The following is a 23,158-nucleotide window of genomic DNA, read 5'->3' as shown; positions in this document are numbered from 1 at the left end:
AGGTGTCAGAAATCTTTGTAAAATGAATATTTTGCCCTTCTTTTTGGCTTTGTTTCTTAATCTAACAAACAACCATCAAAACCTACATAATCGTGGATGAATCTTTCATATTTAAACAACATTAGTAAATGTACAATATATATAAAACAACTAGATTTAAGGGTACTTTATAAAAAAAAACTATTACAATTGAAAGATAAGTGCAAATAATTTAATTTCAAAAATAACTAAATTTTGATACTTATCACCTATCATAAGCATAAACAATTTACGACACCTCTTCTGTCTATTACAGTATGTCTTTGTTTATCCTTCTGCTTTGCAATGTTCTTCTCTATTCTTCACATCTTTTAGACACAACCAATAAAATTTCCAATGCTTCCAACGCGTTCACAACGCTTCGACTAGACAACCAACAATAATGATTCAAGCCCTCATCAATTGAACCATAAAATTAATTAACAAACAATTGTTCACCAGATCAAAAACAAACAACAAATCATTTTTCATTTGAACTGAATTCATCTACATTAACAATAGGAAACAAATCATCAACCACGCAGAATTGTAAAATAAATTAACTCAACAACCACAAAATGAAGACAACATACAACATGCAAACATAACCATACCTCGTAACATCTCCTTTATTAGACAAATCAAATGCCATTGTCGCCCCAAACAAAACACCATGGGAACCAATTCTGTTTCTATTCGGAAGCAATCATCAATTTACCCTTTCAATAGCCTTACATCCCCACCTTAACCAACAAATAACAAGCTCATGAGCAACCAAGTTGAAAAAATGGTCTTTCTAGAACCACTCCTCAATTTACACTTTAAATCGCCGCATATACCAACAACAATAACAGCCAAAGATGACTACACGATGTCAACCATGCACACATCGTCGCGATTAGGGTCCCAACATTAAAAAACAGAACAACACCAAACCCAAATACGCGCACACCAAAGTGGGTAACAAATCAATAACCATGACCAAATTCTGACCCTTTATTTTTTTAAAAATCAAATGTACGACTCAGATTAATAACACCCAATCAAAAAAAAAAAAATAACATACAATACAAAAGTTGTTTTACTTTCACAGCCTCTTACCTTATTTTAAAACGTACTACTAGATACAAAACCGAGTCAATAAATAAACTAAAAGCAAATGAGCATGGGTTGGTATTTGATGCAAGGACGGCCGTACATGATACCACTATTGATGTAGGGGTGGCTATGCATGTTCCCCGCTAGGGATCCAATCCACCACGTGTCACCATCCAAACCACACACCCATTTTCCGCCGAGTGCAACCCAAAGGAAAAACTTTCAAAATTAATCTTCACTCCGTTCCAAAATATATGAGATTTAAAATTTTTGGACAAGTATTAAAAATACAATTAATTTATTGAATTTTAAAAAATATAATAAAAAAATTAATATATTCTTTATATTCTTTATCTCTTTACTTTTCTTATATACTATTCACATTAAGAATTTATTCAAAAAAAATATTTAATATAATATTAATTTTATAAAATAATATATATTTTGAAATAAATTTTTGTCTTTAAAACTTCATATATTCAGACGGAAGGAATAAAAAAAGTTTAGATTTTTATAATTATAAAAATAAATTATTTTAGTTTCTATAATTTGGAACATTTTATTTTAATTTTTGTAATTATATTTCTTAAATTTTTTTAGTCCTCACAGTCTAAAATGGATTAAGTTCATTACATCTAAATCTTTTAAAATTACTTTTCCAAAAAATTGGAAAAGTAACTAAAATAAATACTGAATATACAAGCACGTTTAAATGAATTTAAAATACCGACTATATAAGCACGTCTTAGTTTAAAATATTGGTAGATGCTGATCATTGTTTTAAAGATATTGGTTAAAAAATTTTAAATAAAAATATTTTTATTGGAAGAAAAAAATTACATTACTCAATAAATTTATTTTTTAAATTTTTTTATCAATATCGTAAGAATTTTGGTTAACAAGATCCTAAAATATTTAATAAAAAATATTGAATGAAAAATAATACATTTGATAGCAAGTATTGAACCAAAAGATAAAATGCTTAATTTTTTAAAATATAAAATATATTTAAAACTTATCATAAAAGGGTAATAGGAAGATTTGTAAAAAAGATAAATAAGGAGAGAAAAAATATTACAATTATAAGAATTAAATAAATAAAAAATAAAAATTCACTTGTTTATCCAATTCTTTCGGTTGGATCCGAAATGCAACGAACCACAAACACGCGGATCCGTCTCACGCGGCGATGAGGCGGAGCGTGCCGACCAATGTCTGGGGGAAGCATCCTCAAACTGCCGTCATGTTCCGTTTATTTATAGTAATTAAAAAAACGCAGATGATTTAACCGCCGTTAAAGGCTACGCTGCCTCCGTAGGTCTTGTCTACCCTAACCCCACGCGTCGCGCTCGCGAAGGGAGCACGTGGCCATGTTTCTCCAACTTCAGTGGCTGGCGGGACCCACCGCGATTGGGGCGGGGCGCGTGCTTCTGTTGTGGCGCTGGCGCACAGTGCAGTGAAATTTTGAAAAGCCGAATATTACATATTTATTGCATGGCTTTGTTAGGAGATTGGAATTGGATATAAAGCCCACTTGAAAAAGGTTATCCGTAGTATTGTTTCGTGAATATGCATGTGCTGGTGTGTGTGCCTCTTCAGAGTAAAGTGACAAATTAGAATATCTAAAAGGAGTAACAGTTGAAACAAATAGGTTATCGATCCAGTAAAGTAAGAAAACAATATATGATACGTTCTTGCTGTTGTTTTTTAATCTTTAGAAATTGATCACTAACTATTAAAGATTTATAATAATTCACTATATTTAAGTAAATATAATTATATAAAATAAATTAGATGATTAAAAGACGGAAAAAAAGTCACATGATCCAATCTTTTTTACTAATAAAATTAACGATTAACATTTATAGATAAGAAAATATAAAAAAAGTGACACGACTCAATCAATTTAGCCTTGTTACGTTCTTGATTTGAATTAGTTTTTACGATAAGAATAAGTCTTTTACTAGTGTTATTTAAATAAGAAGACTTAAAACATTTTTATTTTTTATTTTCTTCCATAATTTTGTTAACCAAAAACCTCAAAATACTGTGTGTTTTTTTATATAAGTGTGTTTATCTGTTTGCATTTTTATTTTTAGTCATTTAATTTTTTTTTTCTTTAGAAATTACATGTATATCTTGTGAGACAACCCCCTTTAAATTATATAAGATTCACTACAAGTGAAAAAAAATTCTTCGTTCGAGTATTTAGTATTAAAGAGTTGAAACATTTTTTTTATTCTCTTCCACAATTTCATAACCATGGATATGTCTTTTATTATTAGGTAAAATTGCACTTTTGATCTCTCACTTTTGTTCCAATTTCGCATTTGATCCCCCGATAATTTAATTCATAAATTTGATCCCTTTTTTTATAAATTCCTATAATGTTGGTTCCCAAACACCTCAATTAGACGTTGACCATTAACCTTAGATGTTAACTGTTACGTGTCAACGTATGAGAGGTTCCCTGGAAAGGCTTGCATTTTTTTTACCCACACAAAAAGTATGAATTTTTCGTTTTGCTCAGATACAGAGCAACCCTACACAGAAAGACAAAAAACAACATCCCAAGAAACCCAGCAGAACACCTCCCAAGTTTCGATCAAATCCATTCAACCTTGTCTCTTCACTTTCTCTCTCTACCTTCAATTTCCCATCTTTTCTCACTTCTCCCAAACCTATTTCCGCTCTCGCTGGTTAGGGTTTCTTCAATTCCTTCTCCAAATGCGCTAGATTGGCACCCAGAAGTTCAAGTGCATGAAGCTTTGGTGTTGTCCATGGCTATGCTTCACTAAAGAAGATGAAGAAGAGTGCAATGTTCCAAAACCTATGAAGGAAGATGACGTTTTCAGAAACCATGTCATTTTTTATGATGGAAATAATATTCACGGTGGCGACTACAAGCAATTCATGATTGCGTGCGCTAATGCATTGGGCTCGTGGCTCGGTGAGAGCAACTCCATCGCGCATTGGGTGGGGTGGGGTGGGGTGGGGGGGGGGGGGGGCCTCAAGAGAGAAAGGGGATTTTGTTGACAAAGAAAGGCTTTTGCCAAGCAAAAATCTCTATTTATCCTCGGCGTAAATAAACTGGGTAAAAAAAATGCAAGCCTTTCCAAGGAACCACTCAGACGTTGACACGTGACAGTAAATGTACGAGATTAACGGTCAATGTCCAATTGAGGCGTCCGGGGACCAACATTGCAGAAATTTATAAAACAAGGGACCAAATTTGTGAATTAAATTATCGGAGGACCAAATGCGAAATTGGAATAAAAGTGGGAGACCAAAAGTATAATTTTGTCTTATTATTATTATTATTATTTGATGTAGAAATGTGGTGTAATCATGGGGCTAAAAAGCAATCAAAATGTGAAAGAGGATATTAGGACTCTAGTATTGAAATCGAACGTCCCAAGAGATTCATATATAGTTCAAAATGAAGAAATTACTTAAAGAAGGTGTCCTTCCGAAATAAATTAAGATTTAGTAAAAAAATTAGGAATATTCATATATTATATTATTTTTTCCATTTTAATAAAGATATCATATATATATAAATATATATATATATATATATATATATATATATATATATATATATATATATATCATATTTATAACATTAACTTAGGAATATATTAATTAGTGATATTAGGATTTATCTTTTCTTAAAGACCAATATAGGTAAAGATTATTATTGAATGAAAATTTGAGATTTTTCTCAATTTTCAACCCTCGGCATTCTCTTGAATCAACAAGTTGTTGAACCTTTATCTCAACCTCTCGACATTCTTACGAATCAACAAGTTACCCGCGATATTCTTAGGAATAAACGAGTTGTTGAAACCTTAACTTAGTCCATCATGTATGCTGCATCAATAATCAGTACGACCTTTCATCATGTTGACAAGGAGACATGCTACTCATTCAAATCTGGAGAACATGTTTAATGGAATGAAATCATATGGTTGAAACAACATTATCATCAGTGTCAACAGGAAGTTGCTTGAATTTTTGTCTTAACCAACTAAGATAAATTGATTTTCCCTTAATATACTTATCTGGTGGAGTGTCCCCTAATAACGCATGACAAGCTACACGAACGTCATTGGTAATAACACTAGTTATTGGGAGGCCATCAATCTTCAAGCCCAATTGTAGTGTGACATCTTCTAAAGTTATGGTTCTTTTCCATGCGGAAAATGAAATGTGTGCATTTCGAGTCTCCACGTTTCAATCAAAGAACTTACTAAATGTTGGTTATCTCACATGATTGTCAATAGTATGAAGGTTCGTAAAAGCCCACACAGTACTACACCTTGGATGAATGATTCTCTCCACCTCCCTAGACTTCATTCGAAATATGATTGTGTTGTAACTACAGCAACGAGCCATCAACATGTGAGGCTCCTGGCTGTGGCATTACCATGTTACCGATGTTACGACATAGTTAATTTTAACAATGATTTTTCACTGGGATTTGGGAATGTGAATTAACGTGGGTCACTCAATTGATGAAATATTTAAATAAATGACCTCAACAATGAACCACCATTTCGACATAAATGATACTATATAACATTGATAGCACTCGGAAAATATAAATTAAAGTGGTAGTCAATGTTATGGAATTTCATCCACGTGGCATGCATCACTTCATTGCATATATTTGCGTTGGCTTCCTGCGTTAGGTCGGGTCTTTGGTATTACAGATAATGTGGTACCACTCATAGATTGGACCTTACTTACTACTGTCAGTTCTTAATTTCAAAAGAATCTTGCAGCTGTGGAGTACCCTTTGGCTATTCAATGTTATTGACAAGGACGTGGCAATTAACACTACATGTTATCGATGGTGTCATCAAATTCTTAATGATTACTGATGAGAAAATGAAATGGCATTGTTCACGAGGGCTAGTTTCACTAATTTATTGGTGTGTAACCATGTCAAGGAGTAGTTCACATGCAAAACTAATAAGGGATGTCTATAGACCTAGCATGTCATGTCACAAATTTTCAATGTTAGAAGCAACAACCTGTTATTATTACCATTGTTGATTGTTTTACTTACACCATTATATAATGCATTGACCAGGATGTCAATTGTGTGGTTGTTGAACGACCACACTGAAGTTGTACCACCAAAAATACGATTTATCCAAATTTGTGAGGCAGGTATGTCAGGGAATGGAGACAAAAAAGGACGTCATAACAAAGCTTACAAGGAATCTATTTCACCTGGAATGAAGCTTACGAGCAGGTCAACCAATTTTATGGAAGCTATCACGAGTCTTACTGTTCATATGATGAAGCTGAACATGCTTATGTCAATTTTTGTATTCGTCATGGATCTGACCTTTGATTCATAGGATTCCACCTACACACAAACATTGGGGTCTCCGATAACAAAGAAGGAAATGGTTACAAAAATTTTCATGTTTTTCATTTTCTTTGTTTAATAATCATTTCATTGTTAGTCGTCACGTGCTAAAGTTTGTCATTGCTTTACTTTATTTATAGACAAGCTTCCTAAGAATATGGTTGTGGACACTTCTTCAGGGGAGTTCATTCTGCAAGAGAGCATGCAAAAAGTTTTGAACAAACTTTTTTATCATAATTAATGTGGGACTGCTGAAATTTAGTTGCATCAAGTGCAAATCGTAAACGATGTTCAATTCCGGAGATATTGTGCATGTGCACAAATTAGTACCCTGGACGATCCCCTCACTTCTGTGGGTAACTTTAGAATACATGATTATGCTGCCAGGGAAGATGTTGCTGTCTTGTTGGCCCAAAAACTGTGTAAGCACACAGGAAAACAAATAAGGGACTTCAACTTTTACAATGCTCAAAATTTAGAGACCAAACTGCAGGCCCTGATTGATGCCAACACGCAACTAAAAATGTAGTTGGACATGGTCAAGGATGCATACAAGGCCAAGTATACCGGAAAACCTTTCGTTTAGTGTCATTGTCGTCATCTTCTTTGAATGGTATTGTGTGGGAAAGACGAATGATGTGAATGCGTTTTGGATTTTTTTTCATCATTTCATTATATATATTTTTAATGTGTTTTCATAAATTAAAAATATCGATTCAGTAAATAATGCATGTAGTGATCCATTAAAAATATCCACATCGCAAACATTAGTTAATCACACATATTGTCATTTTTAAAAATTTTCTACTTTTCTTTTCAATTTTGGTACAATGGCCCAGTAAAGTAGGCATAAATTATTTTTGTCCTTCGATATTATTGGCGAATGAGGGGGCATTACAATGATCTGAAAAAAAATTTAAGGAGCATTAATTTTTTGAGGGTTAACTTTTTATTTTCCATTCATTGCAGACTATAATGTGGAAATGGTGATGTTCATTTGCAACAGAACATCTAATACTATCAGCTGTCCACCTTGCCTCAAAAGTCAAAATTTACAAAAGCCATAACTGTCCTACACTATCCTGCTTCCTACATTGTTTCTGTCCAACCCCTGCTGTGTCACGTCAATATCAAATTTTCATATGGAAGTGTTTATAATTTTTTTGGAAAACATTTCATTAATTACTTATTTGGGCATTAATGTACTCAATTGTATATTTTTATTAAAAAAATGTTTTCTTATGTCGCAAATCGGTAAACAAGTCTTATTTTTAACCGAAAACAACATTTTTTTTATAAATTATAAAAAAACCTTTATATAATTATATACAAAGAATACAAAAATATTATTTTTCAAGAGCCATTGTTAATTTTTTCAACGTTTTTTTTTTGTTGATAGTAAATTATGTTCAATTATGTATAACCATGTGAACTAAATTTAAACAATATTACACTAATGAAGTTGTGTTTGGTTTTTGTACTTTGTATCATACGGTAATAATTGTTTATATTTTACCAAAATTTAGTTTTTATATGTTGCATTTTGTTCACTTTCTTTACATAACAAAATTGAATAATTTTAATTTAGTATAATATAGGGAAATGAATGAAATTACAACATTAAAAATTATCACCAAAACAATTCAAAGTCGTAAATGAAAATAAATTAAAGGCACATGAAAACCATTAAAGAACACTTTAAAGTCGTAAGTGTCGCAAAAAAAAGTTATTCAAAAAAATAACATTATTTAAATTACAACTGATAAAATTATTTACACATTTTTGTGATTATATGGACACAAAAACAATAACATTTTTAAACCACGACTTGAAAGTCGTAAAACCAAAAAAAATAATAACCGAAATCCGGCCTTACGACTATAAAGTCGTGTATGACCATAAGTAAATAATTTAAAATAGTTACAACTTCATGCACGAAATTAACATGTTTTGGCTGGCAAATTTTTTCCAAAATTGACATCAATAATACATTTTTATTATTGACATTTTTTGAATGAAAATTAAGGTAATTTCATGTGTAGTCGTGCCATGTATTTGAACATCACACATTTGGAAATGGAGAAGCTTTCCTGGTTTTGAACCAAATCACTTGCTATGACAACGGAAACCACAGATGACAGTGGATTCTGACATTGCAACTAACAACTTATGCATACAACCTCTTTCCTGGTTTTGCTGATTTTTTACTGAAATAGCCATTAATTGCACCGTTATCTGATTAATAGGCCTTGCGAATTTGGAAAACCTAAAGCTATAGGGGGATAGGACAATGCTTCCAAAGAAGCCAAACCTTCATTGGAAAATCATCCACAAAACCTTTGCACAAAGAATGACCTTGCTATGTCAATTTTTTTGTAATAATAAAAGTAACACAAAATATTGTTTTGACCATAAAATTACATTTCGATATACAGATTCATTTGCTAACTGAAGAAACATGCATTTTTTTTGTCACGACAACAACTCAACAGGAGACATGGATATCACCAAAAAAATATGGTCCCTAAAAGAAAGAATAAAGGTGGTTCATATTGTACAACCTTCATCATAATGTTTGTAAACATTGTCAATGGAAATTTGCAACCTATTAAATCTGTATATACTGTTGTAGTTGCTAGAGGGAGGTCTTGACAAGAGATTGGATGCCTTAGAAGACAGAAACAAGGACATTTTGAAGGCCATATGCAACATTGTTTGACAGGAGGCATGTAGCTCTCCAAACAATACAAGAGACCATGTTCCTATTTGTGGAAGCAAAAGCACGTCACCTCCGAAAAAAACAACTAATTCACTGAGCGCAAAATGCCTTGACACGAACCAAGAAGCCAAAATGTCAATCGGATGTGTTGGACGAGCGTCTTCAGCCAATCTAAAAAACATCAAAACCATTGTTATCCCAAAAGATGAAGATGCTCATGTCCCAAAAAAATATTTGACTTTTGTCACAGGCAAGTTCATTCATGACAAAAAAAGAGAGTCATTAGACCACCAACAGCAAACAACCTTTGGGAAGTAGTCGACAATAACACAACTTCTGATGAACTTTGTAAGGACAAACCTTTTATGAGAAGCTACAACAATGAGACTCAGTCCAAGTTTAGTAACATACGCAATATTTGACATTATCGCCAAGTTGAAACGGTCATGTATAGGCGACAATTAATTTATTAATGAAATGAATGTCACTTGGAAATGCAGGGGAAAATACCCTTTGAAACAACATTGCCATCTCGGAAGATGACTTACAGTGTCGGTAGGTCAGTTGAAAGGATGTTAAAGATGCCAAAGATTGATTGTCAACCACATATGTCAGGTGTGCCTAAATTTAAAATCTATGCCAACCTTGGCGAAGTCAAGAATATCAGGGCAAGTGGTGTTCATGAAAAACCAAGGACAAATGCAACTACAAATAGGGGAAATGGGGAATTACTTCCAATGGTTAGTGATTGGTGAACTTTATATTTTATGATGCCCACGTAAAGTTATATTAACAAACAATTGCACATTCCCTAACCATTGTTTCATTAATGTAGGGGATGTCGTGTGTGTTTAGGCCAACTAGCGACATGAAACTGTCCATCGACAAAGCACATGTGTGTGCATATATTTTTAACCCGAAGTTAGACAAGGTTAGTTACACACATACATGCATTACTCATATATCTTATCCAGTAAACTAAAACGCATGTTTTTGGAAATATTATTAACCACAAAGAATGACATAACATTATATAGTTACAAAATGGTGCTTTATTATTACACCAAAGTGATGAAAAAGTTTGTTAACATTGAATTAACAAATCTTTGTTTTGTTATAATTATTGATTGTGCTATGCAACACTAGTGGTAAGGAGATACTTTTTCGGATTGGAAACAATTTTGGCACGAGAAGGCATTTTGAGAGTCTCTGTCCCAATAAGACAATAGCTGATGAGGTTAATCGTTAATTGATTTCATTTTAAGTAAATGTTCAGATCATGTCACCAACCCATCCATTTACTTTTCTAACCTGCGTAACACGCATTTTCATATTGTTTAGTTTATGGCTTTAAAAAGAACATACTCCCAACTTCATGGAACAAATAAGACTATATGGTGTCTCCCTCTGGCTTTGGTAGTATGCCTTTTCTATCACATTAGCTTATTAGAAAAATTTAACATTGTTAATTGCTAACACATACATGTTCTTCATTGTGGTTTTCATGGAAATTATTTTTCACCACTTAACAAGCTGATGTCTTATCGGGAACCAGCGTCGACAAACTTGTAGACTATTACGAGAAAGATTTCATGCCATCATATGCATGCCGAAATCATGTAATTTGTTAATCTTAATGGGGGATACAAAAATACATATTCAAAACATTGATGCGAATGTGATTTTGGATGCAGATATATACCAATTTATGATGATACCAGTCATTGGTATTTGATGGTTATATGCATCGATGAAAATAAATTTTACCACTTGAATTCAAACATGACACTTGAATCGTTGGAGGACAAAAGACAAGCAATAAGAACCATGGTACGTGCAACCAATATATACAATTCAATTTGGTTTCACTACTTACGTCAATATTTCAAATTACAGTTATTGATTAATGAACCAATAATTTTCATGGTGAACCCAAGGTTGCATCATGTCATGTGTATTGACTACTGTTTTTGACACACTACACATTAGTTGGGGAATAGAGGATATGGATCATTGAGACATCCTGCAACCAAGGGGAATCCCAAACTATAGATCTAGGCTAACAGTTTATCAAAAAATAATTAATATTTGTTTACACACATTCTTATTTAAGGGGACGACACAATTTACTCTTTCGGGTTTTTGAAAAAATGTCAAACATATTGCAGCGACAATTCATGTTTATGGGTGCTTGAGTGGATGTAGATGGAAGACTCATTTGTTACTATATTGTACGGGTTGGTAAGACTTTGACAACTCATTCGGATATCCATCAAAATATTTTTGGTTACTGATGAAATCAATAAATAATGCTCTTATTGAATAACAACTTGATGACAAATATGTGAGAATGAAACTTGTAATGACATTGCTTCTTGGTGCACACAATGACAACAAAAGCATACTTGTCACCGCTGCTGCATTGAATTGGGATGATTTCTTTCAGGGGAATTGTTGACAACAACTTCGTCAATGTCATTAGATTTTATGTAAATCCAAAATTGGTCATGTTTTTTGCTATAAATTTTTCGGGCTGCTTTATTTTACGTAATTATACGGGGTTGTATATTTTGGGGCAACACATTAATATACCTTTAATATTGTTGTTCATATGCAATATTAAAGCATATATTTCTATTGTTAGTTGTCGAAATATTTGGTTCAGGTATTCCCCCTTGGTACTTCATTTTATATTTTATAAATGTATTAGAACAACTACAGAATACTATATGTTGCAATTCATGGTTAAAAGATTAAGGATAGGTGGTGTTCATCAAGTAACAATGTCTAGTATAATCATCCTCAAGTTGTTTGTTGGTTGAATTGTCAACCCAACTTTTATGCCAATAACTGAAAAATAAATTCAATACACTAATACAACTACACATTTACCTGTTCATTTCATTGCCTTAAAAAATTAAGGATTCGACGTTACCAAAATATTGATCATTGACCCATTGAAAAATAACGTTGTTCGAAAACAAATTACACTACATCACACACTACATTTCAGTTCAAAATTTCCCAGGTCTATTATTTCATAAGTGGTTCTTCATTACCGTTTTAATTTAACCAAAAAACATTTATTTAATTTACACAATTTATGAAAGACTCAACTTTACGACTAAATATAACAATTGAGTCACTTTTAAATTACCTTAAATTTGACTATCCCAAGTAATTCAAATATTTTAATTTTCATCGTCACCATAATCAGTTGTGGGTATGTTGTTCTTTGTTACACAAATGTTGTGGACATAATGAACACAAAAAAATACGCGGATTCAAAGGAAGTCAAAACAAACAAAAGATAAATTGTTATCCCATTGGGGAGTACCAATATAGAATATCCAGTGAAACACAACAAAAGAGGAAATGTTTCTATCAAAATCATCACCAAATTCATTACCTGCACAACATTTTCATCAAAATGTTAACCCTTTCAGCTTAAAAAACCTATCTTCTATGTCTGCTGCAACCTTTGCATGTTTACCTTTGTCCATCTCCCATTTTGCTCTTCTACTAAATCCAAGCTGAATCTCCTCAACAAGGCTTGGAATTGAATTGGTAGTGGAAACCAGCCTATAGTTCAGCTTAGCTTTAGACTTCTGCGCATCTTCAAGTATACTGGATTTCACCAATAGTTTCTCCTAGAGTAGCAAAATTTTATCATTGATTTCTTGGATGCTTGAAATCATTCCCTCAATTACTGCATTTGTCTTTCTTACTTTGTCCTTCAATTTGATGTACTCCTTTTTCAGACAAGAAACTTTAAGTTTCTTTTCCTCCCAATCACAAGAATTTTTGTGCTTCTTGAAACTTGGCGTTAGCGTCAAGGAATGAAATACTTAGTAATGGAATTTCTTGCACCAAATTCAAATCTACCAGCTGATCAACAGTTAACTTAGGATCTTTAACAACTTTTGAAGCAAGCTGTGCAAGTTGGAAAACATCATCCTCAGAAGACACCAAAGTACAAAAGTCTAAAGCAAGATAGGATGACAACTTCATCTTGCACCACTATAATTTACTATCTACAGATGATCCATCAATAACATCATCACAACGTCTAACGTCATCGTCACACAAGTCAATGACCTCATTTGAATGTTGCCCACCTCTTTTACGTGGACCAACAAACATCAATCTAAACGATTTCCTTCTTGGTTGACTACAAATTTCTATTTTTCGCTTCAATTTCTTTTCCCGGGCAATGTGTTCAATACCTTGTGTTTCACCCACAAATGCATTTGGTGGACAAGTAACGAGGGCAAAATGGACTGCATAAAGGGAAAATCAATAAACAAATTAAACAAACAACTCACAAACACAACTTGCAACGACATAAGCTACATCAAAGATAGGATACAAATTACAAGACATAATCCAGACCAAAATTATCACCTTTTTGCAAATTTGTAGGAACTAAACAAAAATAATGGGAGTAAATATTGTACAATTTAACAGGTACAAACAATCATGGATGAAAAAAATTAACTGAATCAAATACAACACATTTAATGTATGGGGAAATTCAAAATACTTACACATAACATCAATACAACATTAAAATTAAAAATAGATAACAAGCCAAATATAATAAGAAAATATGATCACCATAATCAAAACAAACATTTTTGGGATAACCTTTTGTGGAACTTAACTCACTTGATGGGACCTTCCATCTAAATAAATCAAAAAAATTCTTCAATTTTCATGGTCGGAAAATTGGATTGGATAAATTTCTCAACATCGGATTTGTTTTGGAACAACAATGAATCACCATAAGAGGTCTGCAAAGATCTCGAATTAGAAAGGTATCTGTCACAAAAATAACCAGCTTTGTTAGCCCTTCTGCCAACTTTCCACCCCCATACATCATCGACATTAGGCCCCCCTCAGGAGCATAGGACAAACCTAATCTAGAAGAAAAAGGTGACACAAGAGTCAATTCGAACTTTTCCTTTTCAAACGTGAAACTGAAAGAAAAAAAATTGGCAGCTACATTAGAATATTCAAGCTACACAAACAATTTCATAGGAAGCAAAAAAAAAAAATTCAACATCGGCAAAAAACAACAAATTTGAAAGACCCAGAACAATTTTTTTTTATACAAACAGTGTTCGTCTATGCAAAACAAAAAACAAAAAATCTTTGCTTGCAAAATTAACAAAACACGACTTCTATAATCTTACAATAAACCAACCATATAACATTTCATCAACCCTAATTCAAACCATTCCTTTTTTCATACGTATTGCATAAGAATTTTTTAACAATACTACACGATCAAAAACTATTTTTTTCTACAAAACATCACCATGCAAGAAAATGAATACTATAAACATTCTCTTGTAACACAAATAAAAGTAACAGCTTTAAAAAACTAGCCTTAGCAAATACCATGGGAAACCAAAAACAGGATTGAAGAGGGGGAAATCCTAAGAAATATACCTGGATGAAGTGCACTCAACTATTTCAGCCATCGATTGCTCTGTATTGTATGCCAAACAAACTACCCAAAATTACCACATGCTAATGGTAACTACTTTAAAGATGGGAAAACCAACACCCTTACAGTCCCTACATAAACAATGCAAGCACTAACACACAATGGGTACGAAGGTTAACGAACAAAAGAGGTTCAAACGAACAGGAAAGGAAGGGGCCCAAACATTACCAACGATAATAAATGGAAATGATATACACTTACGCGCACGAGAGGTGGAAGATGAGAAGTCGTACCGCACGAGTCATCTCGGGATACGCACATCGGGTACGAAAGACGACAAGCCAATCAGATGCTCGTGAGGTCTCTGCGGTCAGGCTTCTATTTTGTAATACTGGAACAAAGCAAGTAACAAACCAATAGCCGTGACCAAATCCTGGCTCTTCATTTTTTTAAAAACCAAACATACGACTTAATTAATCAACACCCAATTAAAAAAAAATTAACTAACATACGGTGTGAAAGTTGTTTCACTTTCGCATGGTAGACTTCATCATAAGGTAAATTATACTCATATCATGAAGTTTAATAAAATTTTATTCAAATGTATTTTTATTTCATTAGTACTAGAGAGAAAATAAGTAAGGACATGCTAGTATATTCAATATTTTTTTATACTTTTTTAGCAAATAAAAATAAAAAAATGACTAAAGATGTAAAATAACTGTTATGATTTGATTTTTTTTTATAATAGTTATTAAAGGGTGAATTATAGCAGGTGAAGAGTAAATATGTCTAAAAAGTAGAAACTAAATGTAAATATCATTTTTATTGTATGTATTGATGATAAATCGTGTCATAGACATTAAATTTATATATTTTTATAATATTATAATTTTAATATATTTTTATTTATATGAAAATTATATATTAGTAGATATACGTATAAATATTTTAGAAAATATATTTAAAAAGTGATAGATATTTACATATATTTAAATAATTTTATATTTGCAACATATTATATTTATATTTACAAATTTATTATGGATTTTCTATCTTTGCAAACTTGCATAGATTAAGACTGATTATGTCTTTTCAACTAATTTTTTACTATTTAATTAATTATGTTTCAAATATAGGAAAAAATTCATGTTTAAAGTTAGTTAATCTCATTAATTTTTGTCATTCCCAATTAAAAAATATTTTTTCCTAAATTATCCTCATTAAAACTTGATATAAAGCATGAAAAAATCTTTGACCTTATTAAATGAAGGATATTTTTAGAATGGTCTCATTAAATAAGATTTTTTAAATTGAAATTTGTTTATATTTGAGACAAAAAAATAAGAATTTTTTGTTGCTTGTATTGGAGACCAGAGTAATAAATAATTTGCTGACCATGGAAAGTTTTGCTTGTAAAATAGCTTATATGTCAATATGATAATTCACTAAAACTAGTTAAAAAAACTAGCTAAAAACTTAGCTATAAGTTACGAGTTAAAAAGTTAGAAATTAGGTAAAATTTTATAAATTAGTGGATATAATTAAAAGCGTCTAATAAGATTAGCTCATAAATTAATTGATAATTGTCAAATGACGTAAAAAGACATATTTAATATTTTTTATTTCTTAATTTTATTTCTAATAATTTATCATCTTAAAAAGTAGGATAATAATTTTTAAATTTTTATATTATAAAAAAGGCTTGGATATCTTTTTAGTCCTTGCAAATTAACATTTTTTTGTCCTTACAAAATTAATTTTTTTCTTTTTAGTCATTGCAAATTATGTTTGTTTTGTTTTTCATCCTTAAAACACTTTACACAATGCTTTGAACAGTAAAAAAATACTATTTAAAGTACTTTTAGGATGAAAAATAAAACAAACATAACTCGTAAGAAAAATTGAAAGGACGAAAAACAAAAAAGCATTAAATTGCAAGAACTAAAAATATATTTAAACCTATAAAAAATGATAAAATTAAAATTTTCATTTTTTTGGAAAAGGAAAATTAAATTAAATAATTTATTATAATTATATTGTTAAAACTCATTTTTTTTAATTTAAATACTTTGTTAATACTGTTATTTTAAAACAAAAGATAAAAAGTATTTTTTCTTTATAATTTTTTTTAAACATTCATATTTTATTTGTACAACGAGAACTTGGATATTCATGTCTTTCACTTGCATGACTACAAACAAAAAAGATAAGAGAATTTTTAAATTGATAAGAGGATAAACTGAAATTTTAAATAAAATAATAAGGATTAAATTGAGAAGAATCAAGTTAGTAACTTATAGGCTAGCTTATTTTTCATAAGCTACTTCAGTAATTTATCAAAATAAGCTACTTGAAAATAAGTTACTAAAAGTAACTTGTGAAAAATAAGTTAGTAAAATAAGCTCATATACCAAACAAGTTTATTTTGATTAAATAAGTTTATAAACTAATCAAAGAAATTTATAAGCTCCTTAAAAGCCTTACCAAAGGAAACATAATAGCTAGATAACGATCAATCTTTTAAAGCTAATGGTTTTTCCTGTCTTAATATGGGAAGAAAATACGTTAACACAATATGGACCTTAACTACAACCCAAGACGTGGAAAGTAGCCTAAAATCCATAATCAACTACAGTAGTTTCTTAATAACTTTAGGTTTTCGCTTTGTGCACCGGGCATATTGCTTGTGCATCCATCAATATTATGATATTCCAAAAATACCCCTATGTATTCTTCTTCATTTTAGCCTTTTCTTTCACCTTGTTGACTCATTCATTCTGTTGGTTTCGTCGCGTTCATTCATTTTCGTGAGAGGAGAGGTCCATTGTGTCTGCTTAGGTTGAGGTGAAAATTTTACAGAGATATGTCGACAAGTGGTGGTGGTTGATGTGGTTGTTAACGGTGGTAGTAAACTGCAACTTGATAGTTTTTTTTTTTCTGCGTATAACACTTACGGATTATGAATCCGTAAGTTATATAATATTTACAAATTGATAATCCATAAGTTTTATATAACTTACGGATTAACAATCCGTAACTTAATTTTTTTTTAAAATTATTTTATTGTTTATTTTAAATGTAATTAGTATTATTATTTTAAATATTTTTAAATAAGTATAGTTTGATAATTAATTTGTAAGTATTTGTTTTTATATTTTGAAAGTGGTATTAATTGTAAAATAATTTAGACTTATAATTTATTTGAGTCGTTGTGTTTTAAAACTGGTTATTTTTAGTGCTTATAATTTGGTGAATTACAATTAAGTTCAATAATATTATTTATTTTAGTATATATGGTTAGGTTATCAATTTTTATGTATTATATGGTTATGAATTTTGAGTAGAAAAACTTGATGTTGTTGGTTTTTTAATATATATGGTTAACAATTTTAATGTTTTATATTATTAATTGCAGTAAAAAAATAAAAAAAAAATTGTGTGATAGTATATGTATGGTATGGTTAGGGGTCGTTTGTTTGTCATTGAAATTTTTCAATGTTTTGTTAAGATGGACGAAGATCAATGGATGCATGACAATATAATCTCAAGAAGTTGATATGAATGAACAAAATGAAGACGAAGTTGGTGTAAAATCAGAACATGTTGATTTTTCTTATGCCTTCAATACTTCTCAAGCATTAATATGATTTTTTTGTTGTTAAAGTAAGTTAATGAATGTCTCTTAAAGACTAAAGATGTCTGGATTGCATTGTAGGTGTTTGCTACCCGTGATGATATTTTGAATTGGACTCGAGCTGTTGCTTATGAAATTGGTTTTGTGGCATTCATTATGAGGTCAGACACAAATACTGGTATGAAAGGAAGGACGTCATTTGTCTTAATTGGTTGTGAAAGGAGTGGTTAGTATAGGTCCAGGAAGAAAGATTTGGTAAGAATAGATACTAGCAGTAGAAAATGTGGGTGTCTCTTTAAGCTGTGTAGGAAACCAGTGGTTGGAGGCCAAAGATGGATGGTGAAGTTAATGTGTGAGAGTCACAATCATGAATCGGTCAAGTCATTAGTTGGACATCCATACGTTGATCGATTGACTAAGGATGATAAGATTATTATTGTTGATATGACAAAGTCAATGGTGAAACTAAGAAATATTCTGCTAACACGAAAGGAGCACAATGTAAATAGTTATACAACAATCAAGCAAATATACAATGCAAGAAATGCATATCATTCTTCCATAAGAGACAATGATATTGAAATGCAACAACTAATGAAGCTTCTTGAATGAGATCAGTATAGTCATTGGCATAGATTACAAGATGAAGATGTCGTACATGATATCTTTTGGTGTCATCCTGATGCAGTAAAGCTATGCAATGCCTGTAATTTGGTATTTTTGATAGATATTACCTACAAAACAAACAGGTATAGGCTCCCGTTACTTGACTTTGTTGGTGTCACACCAACAGGGATGACATTCTCTGCTGGTTTTGCCTATTTGAAGGGAGAACGTCTAAATAATGTTGTTTGGGCTCTAGAACGGTTTCGAGGTCTTTTTCTCAAACGTGATGCCCTCTCTGGAGTTATTGTTACCAACAGAGATCTAACATTGATGAATGTGGTGAAAACTGTATTCCCTGAGTGTACCAACTTGTTGTGTCGGTTTCACATTGATAAGAGTGTGAAGACAAAGTGTAAATCCCTGGTTGGTCAAAAAAACGCATGGGATTATGTCATGGAAGCCTGGAGGAGTTTGGTTGATTGTCCTTATGAGGAAGAGTTCGATGAGTGCCTTAAGAAGTTTGAAATTGTTTGTTCACTATGACCAATGTTTGTTAACTATGTCAACCAAACATGGATAATTCCCCACAAAGAAAGATTTGTTAAAGCCTAGACGAATATGGTGATCCTCTTAGGAAACACAACAACCAACAGGTATGAAAATTGTAAACTTTTTTTTTGCTTAGGGTTTAGGACTTAATGGATAAAAATACTTATCTTTGTTTATTTTTTGTGTATTTCATATGCAGGGTTGAATCTGCTCATTGGGCCTTAAAAAGACTACTACAAAATAGTCTTGGAGACCTATGTAGTGTTTGGGAAGCCATGAACAACATGATCATGTTGTAACACACTTAAATTAAGACATCTTTTGAGACAAGTACACATGTGGTTGGACATGTTCTTAAAGTTACCTTATACAAAAAACTACTTGGCATGATATCAAGGTATGCTTTAAACCAAATTACTGCTGGGTATGAGTGTGTGAGTTATGCTAATATTGACAGTTCTCGTTGTGGATGTGTAATGAGAACTACTCATGGTCTTTCTTGTGCATTTGAGCTAGCTAGATATGTTGTCGGTAGCATACCTTTGGGTGTAACCCATATGTTTTGGCGGAGACTAAGTTTTTCAGATCAAGGGTTATCTGAGCCCGAAGTTAGCATAACTGAAGAGATGAAAATCATATCCAGGCTGTTTGAAGAACTTGATGTTTGTGGAAAAGTTACTCTAAAGAGTAAACTTCGAGAAATTGCGTACCCTGATCTAAACTCTATGTGTCCTCCTTAACAAAAGGTCAAAACAAAAGGTGCTTAGAAGAAACCGATGACCAAACATCAAAGATCAACAAAACATGATTCGTCTTACTGGGAGTTGTTGGATCAAGTGGCCTCGGAATAATTAAGAAGGGGGGGGTTGAATTAATTATGAACGTGTCTTGACTAATTAAAAAACTTATCCTTCTTAATGTTACTAGATTCAATTTGGCTTTACTACTAAGTTATGAGAAAGTAAGGAATCGAAATAATAACTTAGACAAAAGTAAAGCGGAAATAAAAAGTACACAGCGAAAAAGTAAAGAGTGCGAGGAAGAAGAAAACAAACACAAGTTTTTATACTGGTTCGGCAACAACCCGTGCCTACATCCAGTCCCTAAGCAATTTGCTCGTTTGAGGGGAAATTTGCTTTGATGTGACCAAGTTGGTTTCACTTGTAGCATCTAAGAGTTGGAGTGTCTTCTTGGAATCTTTTTCCATGGTTGAAATTTTGATGCCTCTCGATTCTTCTCTTCTTGACAAATTTGTGAAACTTCTTCACAAAGAGTGAGAAGTCTTCTTCATCTTCTGATTCTTCATCTTCATTTTCATCTTGCATTGATGATGAGGCTTTTAGTGCTATGCTTTGTTTCCTCTTGTCGGTTTCTTCATTTTGATTTAGCCGTTGAAGTTCCATCTCATGTTCCTGTAATTTGCCAAAAAGAATGGCAAAAGACATAGAAGAAAGATCTTTACTTTTAGAAATGGCAGTTACCTTGGGCTGTCATTCCCTACTTAAGCATCTCAAAACTTTATTAATTAAATTTTCATTAGGAAAAGTTTTTCCTAAGGAGGCAAGGTGATTAACTATGTGTGTGAATCTTTTCTGCATGCTTTGAATGTTCTCATTTGTGTTCATCCTAAAGAGTTCATATTCATGGGTCAATGTATTAATCCTAGATCTCTTAATATCGGTGGTGCCTTCATGTGTGAGTCTTAGTGTATCCCACATCTCCTTTGCATTTAGACAGTTTGAAACTCTAAAATATTCATCTATTCCTAGGGCAGAAGTAATAATGTTTTTGGCTTTAAGATTATATTGGGCTCTTCTTCTATCTTCTTTAGTCCATTTATCTCTAGGTTTTTCTGTTGTTGTACTTATGCTTGCTTCTACTATAGTGGGTACATAAGGTCCTATTTCTATTGCTTCCCAAATGTTTAAATCTATGACTTCAATAAAGATTTGCATTTGGGTTTTCCAATAGTGATAACCCTCACCATTAAAGATAGGTGGCCTATGGATGGAGTTTCCTTCGGGAAACAGAGAATTTGAGGAGGCCATGAATCTTGAAGTTGTGAAACTTTTCTCAAGATACTTGCTTTGATACCACTTGTTGGATCAAGTGGCCTCAGAATAATTAAGAGGGGGTTTGAATTAATTATGAACGTGTCTTGACTAATTAAAAAAACTTATCCTTCTTAATGTTACTAGATTCAATTTGGCTTTACTACTAAGTTATGAGAAAGTAAGGAATCGAAATAATAACTTAGAAAAAAGTAAAGCGGAAATAAAAAGTACACAGCGGAAAAGTAAAAAGTGCAGGGAAGAAGAAAACAAACACAAGTTTTTATACTGGTTCGGCAACAACTCGTGCCTACATCCAGTCCCCAAGCAACCACCGGTTCTTGAGATTTCCAATAACCTTGTAAAATCCTTTACAAGCAAAGATCCACAAGGGATGTACCCTCCCTTATTCTCTTTGAACAACCAAGTGGATGTACCCTCCACTTGAACTGATCCACAAGAAATGTATCCTCTCTTGTTCTTAGTATTACAACCCAAGTAGATGCATGATTTACTTGTACCACAAAGGATGTACCCTCCAATGTGTTAAGACAAATAATTCTTAGGCGGTTAGTCCCTTGAATCTTTGTAAGGGGAAACAAAAGATATCTCAGGCGGTTAGTCCTTTGAAATCTTTTGTTTAAATGGAAGAGGAAGAATCAAAAGAATTCTTACGCAGTTAGTCCTTTGAAATCTTTTGACAAGAGGGAGAAGGAATGAAAAGATAGCACATTTTTGTTTTCTACAGAATTTCCACTTGCAGAAAAAACAAAGTTTTGAAACAAACTTTAAAAAGCTTTTTGGCAAAGAAAAAGCAATGGGCAGTGGTTAGAGAAAGTTTGTGAAAAATGATTGTTTTTAAGAATATCACATATATTTTGAACGTGTGCCAAAGTCATGCTTTTATAGACTCTTCACGTATGGTCAAAGAAACCATTGGAAGAGTTATGACTTTTGAGAAAACCATGTTGAGAGTTATAACTCTTAACTTTTTCTTTAAAACTATTCACTGGTAATCAATTACCACAATGGTGTAATCGATTACACAATGTATTTTATGAAAAGTTGTGACTCTTCACAATTGGATTTGAATTCCAACGTTCAGATTCACTTGTAATCGATTACTAATATAGTAATCGATTACACTATTTGAAAATCATTTTGGAAAATTATAAATCATTTGAAAACATTTTGAAAACCAAACTGGTCACTGGTAATCGATTAATGCCAATTGGTAATCGATTACCAGAGAGTAATCACTCTGGTAACCTAGAAAATTTGAGAAAATTCTTTTGTAAAACAAAACTGTGCTATTTGGTTTTTGAAAAATTCTTTTAATATTTATCCTATATGAAGTCTTGACTTGTTGCTTCTTGATTTCTTCTCTTGAATCTTGGATTGGATTCTTGATGCTTGATCTTGAAGTCTTGAATCAATATTGAATCAAGCACTTGGGCTTTTGGCATCATCAAAATTGCTTGGTTCATCATCATGAAGCTTGCTTCTACAGGAGTATGTTGATGCATTACATTCTATGCAAAATAGTAATTCTTTAGTCAAATGTAGTGCATAGTGATCTGAGCAAGCAATTCCAAGAAGGACTATGCCGATGTTGGATCAATTTCATCCATGCAGTCATGATTCC

This window comes from Glycine max, chromosome 12 (genome assembly GCF_000004515.6).
Source record: "Glycine max cultivar Williams 82 chromosome 12, Glycine_max_v4.0, whole genome shotgun sequence".
Classification (NCBI taxonomy): domain Eukaryota; kingdom Viridiplantae; phylum Streptophyta; class Magnoliopsida; order Fabales; family Fabaceae; genus Glycine; species Glycine max.
The sequence above is the reverse complement of the archived record's forward strand: the minus strand, read 5'-3'. Positions refer to the sequence as shown.